The sequence below is a fragment of the Dendropsophus ebraccatus genome, chromosome 14, assembly GCF_027789765.1.
Source record: "Dendropsophus ebraccatus isolate aDenEbr1 chromosome 14, aDenEbr1.pat, whole genome shotgun sequence".
Lineage (NCBI taxonomy): Eukaryota > Metazoa > Chordata > Amphibia > Anura > Hylidae > Dendropsophus > Dendropsophus ebraccatus.
This window is the reverse complement of record NC_091467.1, coordinates 35,159,025-35,173,560: the sequence shown is the minus strand read 5'-3', so window position 1 is coordinate 35,173,560 and position 14,536 is coordinate 35,159,025. Positions and strand designations below refer to the sequence as shown.

General features: G+C 39.1%; 1 protein-coding gene across 3 annotated transcripts in view; it reads left to right on the top strand.

The window, feature by feature from the left end:
* Positions 1–14,536, top strand: part of SLC13A3 (solute carrier family 13 member 3) — a 458,185-nt gene that overhangs the window by 190,260 nt on the left and 253,389 nt on the right. Inside the window, exon 1 of one of the 3 annotated variants that reach the window (XM_069952520.1) lies at positions 3,175–3,272. The exons of the other annotated variants lie outside the window; for them this stretch is intronic. The gene's annotated coding sequence lies outside the window, so the exon portion shown is untranslated. Of the gene's footprint in view, positions 1–3,174; positions 3,273–14,536 lie in introns of those variants that run through there. 3 annotated transcript variants of the gene reach the window in all.

Here is a 14,536-nt window from a genome sequence, read left to right as displayed (position 1 = left end):
GGGATGATTAATAATAATATATGTGGGAACAGGATGGAGATTATAACTATTTGAGGTCACAGTATTGGATATTAATAATATTTGTGGGAACAGGGTGGGGATTATAACTACTTGGGGGGCAAAGGGTGGAATATTCTTAATATTTATGGGCATAGGACAGGGAATGTAAATACTTGGTGGCACAGGCTGGGATATTATTAATATTTGTGGACACAGGATGGGGATAACTACAGGATTTTGTGTGCTGGGGGGAGGGTACAGTTTTTTGCTATAGGAACCAATGAATCCTTGCTACACTCCTGGAGTTATTGCTTCTTAGGGAAAAGAAATGGGAAAATGTTTTTTGGGGACACAGGAGTGGGGGTTATTTCTTCTTTTGGGACACAAGATGGGAGATTATTACTACTTGGGGGTACAGGAGGGGGCATTTTTCATAATTTGGGGGCAAGGAGGTGGCATTATAATAGTGTGGGACACAGAAGGTTTTTTTCCCCCTCAAACCTTATATTTACTGAAAATCTTCCATAACATAACAATAGTTTTAGCAGTCAATAGACATAATGGAAAGAAGAAAAATAGAGCCTTACATAAAAGTATTTGTATAAAATGATACACAAATAAGACAACTTATCTGTATCTTTCTAACGCTATACTTCGACCCTTCCAGGCCAGAGTGCCTCTATATGTTTTATAAAACATACATATCCATATACAATAGAAACTTTTATCAGAAATTAGACTAAACTGAATAAAATCCAGTAACCATAACATGGGCCGGCTTAAATATTCTAAGAAACAAAAGCTATTAAACATAGGAATAGGGGTTTTCGGTGGTAATTATAGAAAGAAGGAGACATTGCTGAACAAATATATCTAGTAGGAAATAGGGGCACATGATGGGGTGTTATTACTGCTTGGGGGGCACATGCAGGAGGATTATCAATACTTGGGCAAAGGAGGGGAAAATTATGGAATTATAGCTCTTTTGACTTTTGGGGAACAGGAGGGGGGGTTTACCAACTAAGGACGCAGGGTGGACTATTGCTACTTGGGGGCATAGTGTCCTAGTGTATATGAGAGCATATATAATATTATACTAATGTGATGAGAGATATGCGGCAAAGAGATGCCGTGTTTCTCTTCCTAAATGTTAGTGTTATCCTATAGAATGTCCATTGAATATATGTTATTACCAAATATATATCTCCATGAACCAGGAACATATCATCACACCTATGCAGGACTAGACCTAGAGTCTAGCCTGATAGTTATCAGTAATTAATAATAATATTAATTACCTGTCCTGCGATTCCCTTCTTGCGTCTGATCCGAATGTCCGTCACCTTGCAAATTCTTTCTTCTAATTGGCTACCTAGGAAAAGTCACAGATGTGATAATATATTGCTGGAATGGAAATACTAATGTGTATTTTACTATATGGGTTATAATGTATGTGAGTTGAGTAGTAAATTATAATTATAGTTTTCTTAAAGGAAATTCCGTTTGGTTAGACAATACAGTCTATGTAGTTCCCAGTCCTGATGTTTCTCTTACAATGAGATTATTGCTATTTGTTGTACAGCAACATGATGTGCACAGCCCCGTACTCAATAATTCTATAAAACATTTGTATAGTTACATTACATCCATTCTCTCCTGATTTATATAAAAAATATGTATATAGCTCAGACAAAATGGCCGTCCTCAAAATAATTTACTAAAAATTACATGAAAAAAAACTATAATGAGATAATTGGAACATGTTAGAAAATAAAAACAACATATTTTACTATTTGGCTCAAACCAAATGTATGTGAATGTCATATAGCAAAATAGAGCCTATTGATGGTCTTTACAGCCCCCCTCAATGGCATCCATAAACAGTAAAATATCAGTAATAATGCATTTGCTATAAATAAATACCTTTTCATAAAAATCCTTTTTGGAAACCCCAGTTCCTCCCTGTATGGGGCCCTGCTGCTCCTTTGGATCCTCCCTTGATTGGGCTCCTGGATGAGGCAAGAGCAACAGAGCCTCGTCCAAGAAGAAACTGAAGGAGCAGCAGAGACCCATTCAGGAAGGGACTAAAAACTTCAGTTCTTTCCTTGGCCAGGCTCTGCTACTCCCTCAGTTCCCCCTGGATCAGGCTATGCTGCTCCCTCAGATCCTCCTTAGATGCTGCTCCTAGCTGTTCTTCTGCTGCTGCCTCTGTGTAGAATGAGCAGGAGCAGCTGTGTACAGCTATATATGCTGCCAGTGTTGTGCCCTGATTGGTGGAAATTCCATCATGACATCACAATGCTTTCTGACTGGTGACATATGCACAGTATTATGACATCACAGCCACCTTGCAGCAGTCATGTGTGGGCAAGCCATCTGTTTGGTGGAAAGTGCAAAACATTATGATATCACTATATGGACTGATTGCTGTTGTTGTTGTTGTTGTTATTATTATTATTATTATAAATTTATTAGCATTGTGCCATTTTGTTATTGGCGGAAATTCCAGCCATCTTCCTCAGCTTTGCTATTACTATGGGTTATGTTATATATATTTCCTCACAGTGTAAGATCTCTGCTTGCTGTCATGTAATAGGAACCTTTATTGTTTCCTTCTAGTGGATGACATCTGTCCTGGTCATGAGATGGTCACACAGGTGCCTGGCTTGTTACAGGACAGAGCTCTGATAACTGGGCTCCTGGGTGTCCATCTCATAGCCATTCATCATGGATGGGACTCTCTGATATATAATACTATGGGGGAAATTTATCAATCAGTTACAGTGGGAAAGTTCTTTGTTTGCCATAGCAGCCAATCACAGCTCAGCTTTCATTTTACCAGAGCTCATGAATATTAGAAAGCTGCTCTGTGATTGGTTGCTATGGGCAACACCGGACATTGTTCCCATAAGACGGCTTGTTACATCTTCCCCTGTGTGATTTATTATCTCATCATTATCAATGAAGGAAAACCTTATACCCAGAGGGTGATGTCCAGACCTAATCCTGCCCCCTGGCTCTGCTGCCCCCTAGTGGTCATGGTTATATATACAGTACATGGTTATGGATGAGTGCAAAGAGTGACAACATGGCCGCTCCCTCCTGAGAGTTACACTTGGACATGTCTGATATCTGATTGCTGTAACTCCAATAAGATTTTCCCATCACAGTCAGTCTGGCTATTACCTCTCTATGTGGTTTATCACAATGGTGCTGCTCTCTTACTGGGACACAGATGGTAACTCTTATGGGTGGATGGAAGATTTGCAGTGGTAAGTATAGCACAATCTGCTACTAGTAATGGTGTCACTGCCATCCATCAGCCATGATGCTAGTTGGAATAGACTCTTCTCACAGCTGACACTTTGCTACAATATAAATGACACATCCCACCGCAGGCAGATACATTGTAGTAAAGCTCCAGGACAGGGGAGAGATCTGTGCTGATACTGATGTAGTTAGAATAGAGGGGCCCCAGAGCAAAGACGAAACTGGGCCCCTATATAGTGCTGGATTATGGCATCTGCATTTGTTTTCCCCTGACCCTTCTGCTAGAAAGGAGAAGAGAAAGCAGGTTCTTACCACCAAATACTGACCGCACATCCCTGTGTCCCTCAAAGTAATCACACTAATTGTAGTCAATGCTCTGTAACCTAAAATATTAAATTATTCTAAACTTTCTGCATATGAATAGAAATCTATGGGTACAGTGTCACCTACTGACTGATTATAGGTACTGCAGGTCAATAGCAGCACTGTAAATCCTATAGAGACAGGGGTATTATGTATCATATTTTATAACATCTGCAGTGGATGCAGTATGGGTGACCGCAGCCTTATGGTCACCTTAGATATAGGGTTCTTTTTCCAGTAGAGCTAGATAATCCTATGGCAGCTACTACAGCTCCAACAGAACATTAAATATTTTATGTATAGGGGAGACTATATACAGTACAGCTTCTCATGGAACATGGTTAGAGGGATCTTCCTTGTAGATGAATTCCAAATGAGTAAAAGAAAGGTATCCTCTTAAAGGGATTATACGGTTCTTTAACCCCCTCAGAATCGGTCACGATAGTGCCATAAGGACCAGAGCGATTTTTGAAGTCTGGCCTGTCTCACTTGATGTGGTTAGACCTCTGTGATGCTTTAACTTATCTAAGCAATTGAGACTGTTTTCTCATGACATATTGTACTTTAGGACAGTGGTCAATTTTGGCCAATATATGTATAATTTTTTTCTTTTTTTTTTTTTGCAAAATTGCAAATTTTTCAGGAAAAAAATGACTACATTATTATTTTTATAATTTTAAATTTTCTGCAGTCTCCGTGTGGCTTTTATCATGGGATTTTTTTCCCTACATTTATTATTGCATTGGATCTATGGGGATAATATGTGTTTTGTACTTTATTTGTACTTTTATCTGTGTGTGTGTTACTTTTACATTTCTACCGTCTCTCTATGGAGACTTCAATATCGAATTGCCTGATCACAGGCAGATTTTCCTATTGTAATTTGCCTGTCATAGTCTTTGGGCTGAGCCTGATCAGCTTCTGGTGCTATGATACAGAAGGCCTCAGGGAAGCCTCCTGTTGTCATAGCAACCATTGGGGCTGTGCGATCACTTCGTACAGCCCCGATAAGTACAGAGGGAGAATTCTCCCTCTTTTCTGCACTATAGATGCTGCAATCCAGGCTTGGCCCAGGTCTTAGCAGATGCGATGGGTGACCGGCCATCACTGACAGTCGGGAAATAGCACGGATGGCACAGGCACAACTTCTGTGCCCCTGTCATCTCAGTACGTAACTGTCATTCCTTAGCAGAAATGCACGGCAAAAAGGGCGTACAGTTACGTCACTAGCTCTAGTTTTCAAATTTTTTATTGCTACTCTTATATACAACATAATAATCAGCCTAATCTTACCTCACCATGCCACCCTGATGTCCTTCTGTGGTGTCTTTGGTTCCGTTCTAAGGGCTCCCACCGCCATTTCTGAGGCAGAATTGTCTCAGCAGTGACAGCCACTCAGTCCCAGTATTGAGACAAGTCCACCTCGGACATGGCAGCAGGGGGGCAGCAATATATAAAAATATTTAATGGGCTAGAGTACCCCTTTAAGGCTTCCCTCAAATATGAATTTTGCACTGCGTATTTTAGGGTTGAAAAACCCCTATAAAGAACACCTACATAAAAACTACTAACAGTTTTTTGCAATTTTTTTCTGGCAATATTTCTTAGATTCTGTGATCATGTGATCACAGATTTTCTATTGAAAAACTGGAGACAGAATGCTGAAAGGCCCTGTCTGTAAAAGAGAGGAAATCATGAGCGGTCCATGAAAGATTATAGCATAAGGAGTAGTCAGTAAGAGGTGTGAGTTTAGGGAACTGTCTCTAAAGAGGGCAAAACAAATTGTCTGTGTGTGGCTTTGTTCATGCAACGTTTTTTCAGCTCTGTTTAAAATGACGTCCATTATTTTGAGTCTAAAATAACGGACATCATTTACCTGTCTGACCTCCCCTTAGTGCAATGACGCTGCTGGTACATTACTCTAGCTTGGGGTTACTAATTGGCCTCTGGATGCGGCTTTATCGAAAAGTTCATTGAATTTAATAATACAAACAGAGAAAGAACGGTGACAAAAGAAAAACTGTGTGTGAACAACTAATAAAAACATCTGCTGTTTGCAGAAGACGTCCGAAAATAATGATCATGTTTATTATTTTTATGTCAGCGGTAAAAAGGTCCGTTATTCAATATATTGTGTGCATTGGACATCCGTCTTTCCATTGACTTCAATGCATTGCCATTGCAGTCAGTTAAATTGCGGCAATAACAGACGTTATTTTAAATATCAAAATCGTCCACCTTTTCTCTAATTTTGACGTTGTGTGAACATAGCCTATGTGTGTGTGTTCCCTAGTCGTATGTGAGAGCATATATAATATTATACAGTACTAATGTAATCAGATATATGCGGCAAAGATATGCAACGTTTCTCTTCTTAAATGTTAGTGTTATCATATTAAACGTCCATTAAAGATATATGTAATTATAAACCATATATATCTCCATGGATCAGGAACATATCATTACACCTATGCAGGTCTAGACCTAGAGTCTAGCCTGATAGTTATCAGTAATTAATAACAATATTAATTACCTGTCCTGCGATTCCTTTCTTGCGGCTGATGTAATTGTCCGTCACTGCCATTTCTTTCTTCTAGTCGGCTTCCTAGGAAAAGTCACAGGTGTGATAATATATTCCTGGAATGGAGATCCCAATATATAGATAACACTCTAAGGGAGTCTTTGTATGACCAGAATATTCTATCGTGTTATTGCTTATACAGTGGGGCCACCCTGACTATTTTATTATAGACACCCTTATTACCTACCTGGGGGCAGGGGAGTTGGATTAGATCTACATTGGGGCCACATGAGGCGGGATTATCAATAGTCTTGGGGACAGGGGGGGATTATCAGTACTTGGGGGCACAGGGTACGATATTATTGACATTTTTTAGACACAGGACAGGGATTATAACTACTTGGGGGCACATGGTGGGATAGTGCAATTTGAGGACGTAGGACAGGGACTATTACTACTACTAATTATTAAGATTTGTTGGAAAAGGATGGGGATTATAACTATTTGATTGCACAGTATTGGATATTATTAATACTTGTGGGCACAGGAGGGGTATTATAACTATTTCAGGAATAAAGTAGGATGATATTATTGATATTTCTGGAAAAATTGCAGGGATTATAACTACTTAGGGCACATGGTGGGATATTAATATTTGTGAGAACAGGATGGAGATTATAACTACTTTGGGGCAAAGGGTGGAATATTCCACATAGTTTTGGATATTATAATTATTATTTGTGGATACAGGAAGAGAATAATAACTGTTTAGAAGCACAGGGTAGGGTATTATTAATATTTGTGGACACAGTACAGGAATTATAACAATTTGGGGGCACAGTTTTGGATATTATCATTATTTTTGGGCACAGGGCAGGGATCATAACTATTTAGGGCACAGAATAGGTCTAGGATAGGGATAGGGAATTATAACTACATGGGATTACAGGGTGGGATGTTATTAATATTGGACACAGGACAGGGCACAGGATTTATGGGCAAATGGCGAAGAATATAATAACTTGGGGTACAGGATGGGATATTAATATTTTTGGACACAGGACGGGGATTATAACTATTTCGGGGCACACGGTGGGATATTCTTAATATATGTGGACACAGGGCGGGGATTGTAAAATACTTGGAGGAGTACAGAGTGGGATATTAATATTTGTGGGCACAGGGTGGAGAATATATCTACTTGGGGGCAAAAAGTGGGATATTATTAATATTTGTGGAGACAGGAAAGGGATTTTAACCATTTAAGGGCACAGGGTGGGATATAATAAATATTTGTGGTCACAGGGTGGGGACTATAACTACTTAGAGGCACAGGGTGCAATATTAATACTTGTGTTTACAGGATGGGGATAATAACTACTTGGGGGCACAGGGTGGGATTTTATTAATATTTTTGGACACAGGATTGGGATTAACTACTTAAGGGATATTCCTAATTTGTGGATACAGTGTGCAGGGATTTTAACTTCTTAGGGGCAAAGAGTTGGATCTTATTAATATTTTTGGACACAGAATGAAGATTAAAACTACTTGCGGACACAAGGTGGGATATTGTTAATAATTTGGGGGAAATGGCAGAGATTAAACCTAGGTAGAGGCACAGGGGGATATTATTAAAATATTTTGCCAGAGGAGGCAGATTATAAATATTTGGGGACACAGGGTAAGAAATTATTAATATTTGTGGGAACAGGTTGGAGATTGTAACTATTTGAGGGCACAGTATTGGATATTATTAATATTTGTAGACACAGGTCAGAGATTATATCTATTTAAGTGCACAAGATTGGATGATATTATTGATAATTGTGAAATAAGGGCAGGAATTATAATTACTTAGGGGCAGAGGGGATATTATTAATATATTTTGGCACAGGAGGGGGATTATAACTACTTGGGATATAAGGCGGGATAATATTAATAACATTTGTTGACAAGACGGGGATTATGACTTTTTGTGGCACTGGGTGGGATAATATTTCTGGGCACAGTGTCAGGATGGTATCTCTGCGGAGCATTATGCGCCCCTCTGCTCATGCTGTTCGGCCGAGAAGGCACTGATTTTCTTGTATCCTGTTTCTGTGTTTTGTTTTGCTGTGTGTGAACTCTGGTTTATTGCTCATCTGGGTTGGGAGACACACCCGACTTCACCTGCTGAGTTCTGTCTGGCCATGTCATGGTTAATCTGTGTTCTGGTTCTTCTGTGACTGACAGGTCATCCTGCCAGTGGATCTGTCTTGTTCTCAGGTGTCTGTGCTTGGAGATCAGGGGGATGGTCCAATTACGTTCTGGACCAGAGCCCTTGCCTCCTATATAACAAACCTCAGTCTGTGCACTTATTGCTGGTTATTGACTTGTCTCTGCCCGCTTGTATCTTCTGTGTATTTGCTATCCCTGATCTTTGCCTTATTCCTTGACCTCCCTTTCTTGCCGCCTGCCCTTGACTATATTGCCTGGACTTTGACTACGTTTATAGGATTGTGATTTTGTACTTTTGCTGCCCGATTGTTGTGACCCGGACTGTTTACTATTCTTCATTGTGTTTTGTCTGTCTGTCTTGTATTTGTGTCCCCCTAGCCAGTGCAGGGACCGCCGCCAAGTTGCTCGCCGCCATCTTAGGGCGGATTGTGGCAAATAGGTAGAGGACAGTGGGCGGGGCTGAGCTTAGGGCTCACTGTCTTGTCTTGTCCTGCTGTCCGGTTCCTGACACACAGGATGTGGATTATACATATTTAGGTGCAAAAGGTGGGCTGATATTAGTAATTGTGGAAAAAGGGCAGGGATTATACACTTGGGAGCACAAAGTGAGATATTATTAATATTTGTGGACTAACGACAGGAATTATAACTACTTGGGGGCACAGGTTGTGATATAATTAATATTTGTGGGCACATTACGAGGAATTTAAGTATTTTTGGGCACAGTGTTGGGATATTATTAATATTTTTGGGCTCAGGGAAGGGATTACAACTATTTAGGTGCACATTGTTTAATATTAATATTTTGAGGCACAGGGCGGGGATAATAACTACTTGTGGGCACAGGGTGGGATAATAATATTATTTGTGGGCAAAGAATATAGATTATAACTATTTTAGGGCAAAGGGTTGGATATTCTTTATATTGATGGGCATAGGACCGGGCATGTATATACTTAGAGGCACAGGGTTAAATATTATTAATATTTGTAGACACATGGCAGGGATTATATTTACTTGGGGGCACAGAGTGGGATATTAATATTTATGGACATAAAATAAGGATCATGACTTCTTAGGGGCATATTGTCCTAGTGAATGTGAGAGCATATATAATATACTAACGTGATCAGAGATATGCGGCAAAGATATGTCACGTTTCTCTTCCTTTAGTGCTATCATATTGAACGTCCATTGAAGAGATATGTCATTACAAAACATATATCTCTATGGACCAGGAACATATCATCACACCTATGCAGGTCTAGACCTAGAGTCTAGCCTGATAGTTATCAGTAATTAATAATAATATTAATTACCTATCCTGCGATTCCCTCTGCTCCGAATGTCCGTCACTTTCTTTCTTCTAATCGGCTACCTAGGAAAAGTCACAGGTGTGATAATATATTCCTGGAATGGAGATCCCAATATATAGATAACACTCTAAGGGCGTCTTTCTATGGGCAGAATATTCTATCGTGTCGTTGCCTATACAGAGAGGTGACCCTGACTATCCCCACGAGAGGTGGGGATTTTATCTACATTGGGGCCATATGAGGCAGGACTATGACTACTCTGTGGAGGTAGATTATCAGTAACTGGGGGCATAGGGTTGGATATTATTATTATTATTTATTTATTTTTTTTTTTTTTTGGACAAAGGAAGAAAATAATAAATAATTTGAGGCACATGTGGGATATTATTGACATTTGTAGACACAGGACAGGGATCTTTACTACTAAACTATTTAAAGGCACAGGGTAGGATAATATTAATATCTGTGGACACAGGATGGGGATTACAACTTCTTCGGTGCAGAGGGTGGGATATTTTTAATATATTTGGGCAATTGGCAGGGATTATAACTACTTGGAGTTATGTGGTGGGATTTTATTGGTATATTTGGACAGAAGGTGGTGATTATAACTATTTCGTGAATAACAGTAGTATATTCTTTATATTTGTGGACACAGGGCAGAGATTATAAGTATTTGGAGGCAAAGCGTGGGATATTATTAATATTTATTGGCACAGGACCGGGTATGTAAAGACTTGGAAGCACAGGGTTGGATATTATTATTATTTGTGGGCACAGGGCGAGAATTACAGTATATTGACTTAGGGGCACAGAGCGTTGTCTTGTTCATATATGTGGACAAAGGACGGGGATTATAACTACTTGGGGGTACAGGGTGGCAAATTGGTAATATTTTTGTGCAAATGGTGGAGATTATAAATACTTAGATGCACTGGGGGATATTATTAATATATGTAGACACAGGACTGGGATTATTACAAATTTGGGGGCACATGGTGCAATATTGTTACTATTTGTGGACACTGAAGGATAATTATAACTATTTTGGGTGGGATAATATTTGTGGACAAAGGACGAGGGTTATAACTTCTTGGGGCAGAAGGTAGGAAATGATGAATATTTGTGTGAGGAGGATGGAGATTATAACTATTTGAGTGCAGAATATTGGATATTATTAATATTTGTAGACACAGGGCGGGATTATATCTGTTTTGGCGCACAAGGTGGGATATTATTGGTAATTGTAGGAAAATGGCGGGGTTATATATACTTGGGGCACATGGTGGGATATTAATATTTGTGGGCACAGGATGCAGATTATAACTTCTTGGGGGCAAGGGGTGGAATATTTGTTAATATTTATGGGCATAGTACCAGGTATGTAAATACTTGGTGGCACAGAGTGGGATATTATTGATATTTGTGGACTAAGGACAGGGATTGGGGCATAGGTTGGGATAATATTAATATTTGTGGGCACAGGATGAAGACTATGACTATTTGAATGCACAGTATTGGATATTAATATTTGTGGGCATAGTAGGGGGATTATAAATATTTGTGGCATAAAGTGGGATATAAAAACATGGGGACATGGTGGGATATTAATATTTGTGTGCACAGGATGGAGATTATAACTACTTGGGGGGCAAAGAGTGGAATATTCAAATTTTGGATATTATTATTATTTGTGGATACAGTACAGGTATTATAACTATTTGGGGGCACAGTTTTGGATATTATTAATTTTTTGCGGACACGAAAAAAATAACTATTTGAGGGCAAATAGTGGAGATTATAACTACTTAGAATCGTGGGGTGGGGGGGGGACATTATTAATATATTTTGGCACACAAGGAGGGTTATAACTAATTGGGGCACAGGGTAGGATTTTATTAATATTTGTGGACACAGGGCGGAGATTGTATCTTTTTAGGTACACAGTGGTATGATATTGATAATTGTGGAAAAAAGGGGGGATTATAACTACTTGAGGCATAGGGTGGGAAATTAATATTTGTGAGCACAGGATGGAGATTATAACTATTTGGGGGCACAGCGTGGAGATTATAACTACTTTGGGGGCAAAGAGTGGATTATAATTAAGATTTGTGGATATGGGGTGGGGATTATAACTACATGGGAGCACAGGGTGGAACATTGTTAATTTTTGTGGACACTTAAGGGGAATTATAACTATTTGGGGTACAAGGTGGGATAATATTTGTGGGCATAGGACGAGGATTTTTACTACTTGGGGGCACAGAAACGGATATTATTAATATTTGTGGGCACAGGGCGGGGATGATATCTGTTTAGGCGCACAAAGTGGGATATTATTCATAACTGCGGGAAAAGGGCGGGGATTATAACTACTTAGTGGGTGGAATATTCTTAATATTTATGGCCATAGGACAGAGTATGTAAATACTTGTAAGCACAGGGTGGGATATTATTATTTGTGGGCACAGTACTGCGATTATATTAATTATTGAATATTAATAATATTTTTAGGCACAGGGTGTGGATTATAACTATTTAGGAGCACAAGGTAGGATATCATTAATATTTGTCGACACAGGGCAGGGATTACACTAGTTGGGGCACAGGGTGCGATATTATTATTTCTGGGGCCAGGATGGGGATAATAACTATTTGGAGGCACAGGGTGAGATTACATTAATTTTTGTGGGCACAGGATGGGGATCATAACAAGTTGGGGGCACAGGGTGGAATATTATTTATGAACAGAAGATAGAGTAATGACTACTTGTGAGCACAGAGTGGACTATTGCTAATTGAGGGCATAGTATCCTAGTGTATGTGAGAGCATAAAAAATATTATACTAACATGATCAGATATAAGCGGCAAAGATATGCCACGTTTCTCTTCCTAAATGTTAATGTTATCATATTGATCGTCCATTGAAGATATATGTAATTACAAACCATATATCTCCATGGACCAGGAACATATCATCACACCTATGCAGGTCTAGACCTAGAGTCTAGCCTGATAGTTATCAGTAATTAATAATAATATTAATTACCTGTCCTGCGATTCCCTTCTTCTGATCTGAATTTCCGTCACTTTGCAATTTCTTTCTTCTAATTGGCATCCTAGGAAAAGTCACAGGTGTGATAATATATTCCTGGAATGGAGATTTCAATATAAAGATAACACTCTAAGGGCAACTTTTTATGGCCAGAATATTTGTGTCATTGCTTATACAGTCAGGAAACCCTGACTATTTTATTATAGACATCCTTATTACCTACTTGGGGGCACGGGAGGTGAGGGGCCACATAAGGCAGGACTATCACTACTCGGGGGGAAAGAAGGGGGATTATCAGTACTTGGGGGTACAGGGTGGGATAATATTATTTTTGGACAAAGGAAGAAAATAATAACTATTTGAGGGCACATGGTGGGATATTATTGACATTTGTAGACACAGGACAGGGATCTTAAGTACTAATAACTATTTAGAGGCACAGGGTGGGGTAATATTAATATTTGTGGACACGGGATGGGGATTACTACTTCTTGGGAGCAAAGGGTGGGATATTTTTATTATTTTTGGGCAATTGGCAGAGATTATAATTACTTGGAGTCACAGGGTGGGATTTTATTAATATATTTGGACAGAAGGTGGTGATTATAACTATTTCGGGGCAAACAGTAGTATATTCTTTATATTTGTGGACATAGGGCAGGGATTATAGGGATTTGGGGGCAAAGAGTGGGATATTATTAATATTTATGGGCACAGGACCGGGTATGTAAAAACTTGGAAGCACAGGGTTGGATGTTATTATTTGTGGACCAGAATTACAGTATATTTACTTAGGGGCACAGAGTGTTGTCTTGTTTATATATGTGGACAAAGGACGGGGATTATAACTTCTTGGGGGTACAGGGTGGCATATTGGTAACATTTTGGTGCAAATGGTGGAGATTATAAATACTTAGATGCGCAGGGGGATATTATTAATATATGTAGACACAGGATTTGGATTATAACAAATCTGGGGGCACATGGTGCAATATTGTTAATATTTATGGGCACTGAAGGGGGATTATAACTATTTTGGGTCGGATAATATTTGTGGACAAAAAACGGGGATTATAACTTCTTGGGGCAGACGGTAGGAAATTATTAATATTTGTGAGAAGAGAATTGATATGATAACAATTTGAGGGCACAATATGAAATATTATTAATATTTGTAAACACTGGGTAGGATTATATCTGTTTAGGGCGCACAAGGTGGGATATTATTGGTAATTATAGGAAAATGGCGGGGTTATGTATACTTGGGGCACATGGTGGGATATTAGTATTTGTGGGCACAGCATGCAGATTATAACTATTTAGGGGCAAGTGGTGGATGATTTTTAATAGTTATGGGCATAGGACCAGGTATGAAAATACTTGGAGGCACAGAGTGGGATATCATTAATATTTGTGGGCACAGTACGGAATAATTACTATTTTGTGGCACAGTTTTGGATGTTAATATTTTTGGTCACAGGTTGGGGATTATAACTATTTAGGTGGACAAGGTGCAATGATATTGATATTCATGGGCACAGGGTGGGGATTATAACTACTTGGGGCACAGGGTGCAATATTATTATTTTTGGGCAAAGGATGGGGAATATAACTATTTGGAGGTACAGGGTGGCATAGTAATATTTCTGAACCAAAAATTGAGTTATGACTACTTGGTGATACAGAGCGGAATATTACTACTCGGGGGTATAGTGTTCTGGTGTATGTGAGAGTATATAAAATATTATACTAATGTCACTAATATGCCACGTTTCTCTTCCTAAATG